At 50.4% G+C, this 6,000-nt stretch overlaps 1 pseudogene; it reads left to right on the top strand.

Moving 5' to 3' along the window:
- The first annotated feature begins 3,259 nt into the window (after positions 1 to 3,259).
- Positions 3,260 to 3,433, top strand: LOC142653779 (U2 spliceosomal RNA; annotated as a pseudogene).
- The last annotated feature ends 2,567 nt before the right edge of the window (positions 3,434 to 6,000 follow it).

The following is a 6,000-nucleotide window of genomic DNA, read 5'->3' as shown; positions in this document are numbered from 1 at the left end:
CCCCATCGAAGAGGATGGACGAAGTTCCGGCACTTCAATCAAACTGGATGTCAGTTCCAAACTGCTTATCGAGATGGTAACCGAAGCATCCTTGCAGGACGTTGTGGGCTCCATGGGGATTGGCTCTGTGAACTATTCATGGAGCCGACCCGATGGCTCACTTCGTTCTCGGATTGACTTTGTGTTCACCTCCCGGGCAGTCAAGCAGCATGGGCACTCCATGGTCCCCTGCTTCTTCTCTGACCACAGGGCCATTCTCTTCCAGGGTGCCATCGGCCACGGTTTTCCTCCCGGCCCTGGCTCCTGGAAGCTGAATTGTGCCCTGCTGGAAAGAGAGGAGGTACTGGCGGAACTTAGAGACGCCTATATTGTTTGGAGGAATGATAAAGTTTTCTTTGACAAAACCTGTGACTGGTGGGAATATGTTAAAGTTGAATTTCGTTGTTTCTTTCAGGCAAAAAGTCGTCAACAGGCGTGTGAGAGGAAGAGAGACTTCAGAGAGATGCAGCGTCAGCTGCGATCCCTGCAAGACCTCCTTCAATGCGGCTGGGACGTCAGGAAGGAGCTGGAGGAAGCCAAAAAGGGCCTGAAAAGGCACTTTGAGGAGGAATCCAAGCGAATTGTCTTTCGTTCCAAGGTGGAGAACCTGGAGAAGGGTGAGAAATGTAACTCGTTCTTTTTCAGGAAACTCCATGCCGGCCACACGCCCCTGAAGGAACTTCGAGATGAGACCGGAAACATGCATTCTGGGAAGAAGGAGGTGATGGGAGTCGTCACAGACTACTACCGAAGCCTCTACTCCCGGAAAACCACTGACCCCGAAGCCGCCGATAAATTCCTGTCAGGTATCACTAATCATCTTGATCCTGCAGGTACGGAGGCTATGGATGTACCCCTGACGGTGGAGGAACTGCTCTCTGCCGCTAAATCCTTCAGACCCGGCAGGACCCCGGGCAGTGATGGTCTCCCAGCAGAGCTCTATGTAGCGCTGGGGGACTTGATCAGTCCGGACCTGCTGGAGCTCTATGAGGAGATGGTGGTGGAGGGTAGAATGCCACCGTCCTTGAGAGAAGGCATGATCACGATCTTGTATAAGCGGAAGGGGGAGAGATGTGACCTGAAAAACTGGCGTCCCATCTCTCTCCTGAACGTGGACTACAAGATCCTCGCCAAAGTATTGGCCAACAGACTGAAGGTTGTCATCGGACAGATCATCGGATCGGACCAAACCTGCGGCATTCCTGGCCGTAGGGTGGCCGACAGTCTTGCCCTGGTGAGGGACACGGTGCATTACATGCAAAGCCGCCGTACACACGCGGCCCTGGTCAGTCTGGATCAGGAGAAGGCTTTTGACCGGGTCTCTCACGAATTCATGGGTAAGGCTCTGCGTAGGCTGCGGCTTGGCAGGTTGTTCTGTTTGTATGTTAACCTGATGTATTGCGACATTTACAGCTCGGTGCTGGTGAACGGCTGGAAGACTGACCCCTTTCCTGTATCGTCGGGGGTTAGACAAGGCTGTCCTCTTTCACCTCTCCTTTTTGTTTGTGTTATAGAGCTCTCCGCAGAGGCTATCCGGCAGAATGGAGAGATCAGAGGGATCACCGCACCAGGTCCAGGACACTTCGAGGTCAAATGCTCGCTGTACATGGACGACGTGACCGTCTTCTGCGCTGACCAGAGTTCGGTGACTGCACTCGTCCAGACCTGTGAGGAGTTCGGACGCGCTTCAGGGGCAAAAGTCAACTGCGGGAAGTCGGAAGCCATGCTCTTCGGAAAGTGGTACCTGCCTTCTCCTGCCTCCTTCCCGTTTACTATCAAGCCGGACTTCATCAAAATTCTGGGAGTCTGGTTCGGTAAGGAAGGTGCAGCCCTAAAGTCGTGGGAAGAACGCTTGGCCAAAGTCAACCAAAGGATCGGACTGTGGAGCCTCAGACAACTCACTATTGAGGGCAAAGCAATGGTCCTGCGTAACGAAGTCTTGCCTGTGCTACAATACACTGCACAGGCATGGCCCCCTCTTGCCACCGTCTCGAGGGCCATTACCAGGACTGTGTTTCGCTTCATCTGGGGCTCGAAAATGGACAGAGTAAAGCGGACTGTTATGTACAAGGAGCCCCGCAAAGGTGGGAAGGGTATACCCGACATTCCCACTCTGCTGCGGATCGCTTTTGTATGTGACTGTGTTCGTAGGACTCTGAGGACAGCAAACGGCTCTGCGGGCAAGGCCATGTCCCGCTACTTCCTCCTTCCCCTCTGGCGAGGTTTTGGCTGGGACAAGTGGGACAGCTCCTTCCCTTACAACTGGCACGCTCCCTGGTTCTACGGAGATGTCGTCCGGTTCGTGAGGGAGCATCAACTGGAGGGTCTTAAGCCCGACTTGTGGAAACCTAAGACGATCCACAAGCACATCAGAGCAAAGGACTCACTGGAGTCTGTTCCAGGGCTTCATGCCGACACGTTGGAGACTGTTTGGACTAACGTGTCATCTGGCAGGTTGACCAACGGGCACAAGGACATTTCATGGATGGCCATCCAGGGAGGACTGCCTCTTAGGTCATTCATGCATGCCCGCAACCTGTGCAAGACCCGGTACTGCCCCAGGTGCCCCTTCACGGAGGAAACATCTTTGCACATTTTCTGGCAGTGCCCCTTTGCACAGGGTCTGTTGAAAGCCTTGGAACATGAACTCAAGGACTCAGTACCCAGGAACAGACTGTCGTACCGCTCGGTACTTTATGGACTATTTCCTGGGAATACCACGGATGGAGCAATCCAGGAAGCCTGGCGCCTTATGAACTGCTTTAAGGACGCTATATGGTTTGCCAGGAACCGTCTGATTTTGCGGAGAGAGAGTGTGTCCGTCCAGGACTGCCGCAGGCTGATCCACAGCCTGCTCAGAGACTATTCCACCTGGGACAGCCCGGACGTCGATGAGGAAGAGGACTGATACTCCCCTTCCCCCCACTCTCCCTTCTTGTGTGTTGTCTTTCAATAAAGCTTCGGGCCTGTGATTTCCCCCTTCCCTATCCCCTCCTACCCACTCCCCTATCCCATCACTTGTCTGTAATGCTTTGTTGTTTGGCTTTAGTGAATGCAAGAATGTTAGTGTAGCATGTGGTGTAATGTATAGCATAGGCTAGCCTGTACTGTGTATTATACTGTCATGTTATGTTTGACGACTGTTATTATTTATTATTTGCTGCTTCATGGCTTGCGCTGCGTCGCAGTAATGTTTGTATGATGACGATTGATTGTCAATAAAGCATTTTTCAATCAAAAATCTGTTCTTATCAGTTTAATATCTGATACGTCCCCTATCTGGGGACCATATATTAAATGGATTTTTAGAACAGGGAGATGGAAATAGAGCTTGCTCTGTCCACTCCACGCATTGACCTGGTATTGCAGTATTTCCAGGACCGGTGCACCCTTCCCTTATGTGTTGACTAAAATCAGATTCCAAAAGTGCTATTTGTGTTTGCTATTGTTTTTGTCTTTCTGATGGGATCTCCCCTTTTAATCCCATTATTTCAACACCTGTTGGACAATGCATTTGTACAGTCATGTGTGATAATGAGCTCATTTATTAAATGCAATTAATTAATACATTGCCACCTCTTGTTGTGTGTGTGTCTTCTGTGTTTCTGTGTTTCCGGCATTTCACATTGGAACAGCTCATTCACCTTCCTTGTCTTCTCTCCGCCCTCCCTCCTAGGTAGGTTAAAGAGCTGCACCTGAGCCAGCCACTGATTGATGCAGCACCACAGTCAAATAGCGGAGTGGAGTAGGGGAACAGCAAACAGCCATTAAAGCCGCCCGCCCGCCCGCCTGCCTGCCTGCCTGCCTGCCCGCCACAATGGACCTACCTGTGTACACTACATGGATGTGATGGAATGTACTGTCGTCCCTACATTTCAAGAAGAAGTAAGAATTGCAGTTGCAACAAAGCCTTGCTTGCCTACAAAGAGAGCAGCAATTTGGATTTGTTACTATGTTACCTAGAAGAATAACAAACTGTGCAAGGATGGAGGTTGTAGGAGCAAAGAGAAGTTGTCTGTAAAGTTGGTGGATGCTTATTTTCCATTTTGCAGTCCCTTGTCTCCCTCTTGTGGCCTCCTGGAGGCAAATAAATGTGCAAAAAAAAGACAGCCTGGCGGCCGGCTGTTGCAGTGTTGCCCTCTCAGGCAACACTGAGTGACTGACTGAGCCTCACCGTCTTATATAAAGTTCAGACGGAACTTTGCACGTGTCATAGTGGAGCCCTCAGGATTCCAGAGCCAGCTTTCTGACATCATAATGGGGCCTGCCTCAGAGATAGATAAAAGCCTGGGCCCAGGCAGTGTTGGTCAGTGCTGCTCAGCAGGCAGCACCGGACTGGACTGGATTACAGCTGATACAAGGTGTGAAGGAACAAGGGGTGGCTGTGGGCATGCACTTGCTGCCGCTGCCAGTGTTTATCTGCATGGCAGGAGGGCATTTGGGCGTTGCCAGGAAGGCGTTTTTATGTAGATTCCTCCTCTTTCAGCACTGCATTGTGGTGCAAGCAAAAGAAGCAAATCCTGTGTAGCTTCCTCTCCGGCCTTTATTCACCTCCCTCCCGCTTAGTAGCTGTAAATGTGTGTGAGCCTGCAGGGCCCCATGGAATTGCCTAGGAGTAGGCTGAATCAATCGCTGCAAGGGGTGAACAGCAGTATTAGGCAGGCTCGGTCAACGGCCGGCCCATTCGGGTTATCGCTTCTCGGCCTTTTGGCTCAGATCAGGTTTATTGCCTGGTCTGGGCCGGGGGTTCGGTCTTTCGTGGAGTCCTCTCCGACGTTTTTGGGAGCGATCACCGTGCCGTTGGGCATTCCATATCAAGATGGCAGCTGTGCGGAATACTATTCGTTTTGTGGTAAATGAGCAGAGGAGAGACGAAGTGGATACTGGGCACATCATTGAGAACATCCTTCTGGACCTGGCTGGAGTTAAGTTGGTAGAGGTATTCTGTATCCAAGCTTTCAGTAATATTGCTACGTATGACGTATCCTTTTTTGAGGCCGCCTACTGTCTAAATGTTTTTCAGTTGCTCAAGGAGAAACACATGCATGAGGCTTTAACATCTATTGAAGTGCAACCTCTTTTTTCAGCAGTGGAGAAATGTATCACAATCCACATGTATAACCCATTTCTGGATAGAAGGCTGGTTAGGGCCTTTTTAGCTCACTACTGTACCCATGTTAGAGGTGGTGTGGAGCAGAAGAATCTATGGGGAGTTTTCAATGGTGATATCAAGTACTGGGTCAGGCTGAAACCTGACTCCAGCTGTATTGGAGGAGTGATGAATCCTCCTGCTAATTTTTCAATTGGTGGTAATAAGGGATATCTTTACTACCAAGATATGCCATGCTTTTGTAGATCATGTTTTTCCTACGGGCATACCAAAGATGCATGCAAAGGCAAGGTATGCAGGAATTGTAAAGAAACAGGACATGAGGCTAGTGCATGTATTTCCCCATCCAGGTGTGACATTTGTGGTTTGCCTGGTCATACCTGTAGAAAATGCCCAAAGGTGTTTCCCTTCTTAGGGCAAGAGAGAAGGACATGGGGCAGACAGGTGAGAACAACAGGTTCCCTTGCTGCCTCTTCTGATGTAATTTCAGAGCCTGCTGGCAGTGTTTCTGTGGCTGCTTCTCAGGACCCTGGGAAAGCTGGATTTGGAGAGGTTCTAACCTCACATACTGATAGCATGGAGTTGGGTGTGGTCCCTCCTGCAGAGCCAACTGTTGATGAGACACCTGTGGTTATACCTATGGAAGGTGAAGACACAGCGCCACCTAGTGGGTGTGCATACCCTGATAATGGTGCAAGTATGCAAATTTTGTCTTTCTCTAGCCCAGAGTCAAAAACGGAAGACTCAGCTAAAGTGGAGTGGTCAATATCGGAGGAGGACGAGAAGGAGGCCAGGATGCCTAGTGCCACTAGTGCGGAAATTTTCCACAAAGTTGTCTCAAAAAGGGGGAA

The sequence above is a fragment of the Rhinoderma darwinii genome, chromosome 5, assembly GCF_050947455.1.
Source record: "Rhinoderma darwinii isolate aRhiDar2 chromosome 5, aRhiDar2.hap1, whole genome shotgun sequence".
Lineage (NCBI taxonomy): Eukaryota > Metazoa > Chordata > Amphibia > Anura > Rhinodermatidae > Rhinoderma > Rhinoderma darwinii.
This window is presented reverse-complemented; position numbering and strand designations above follow the sequence as displayed.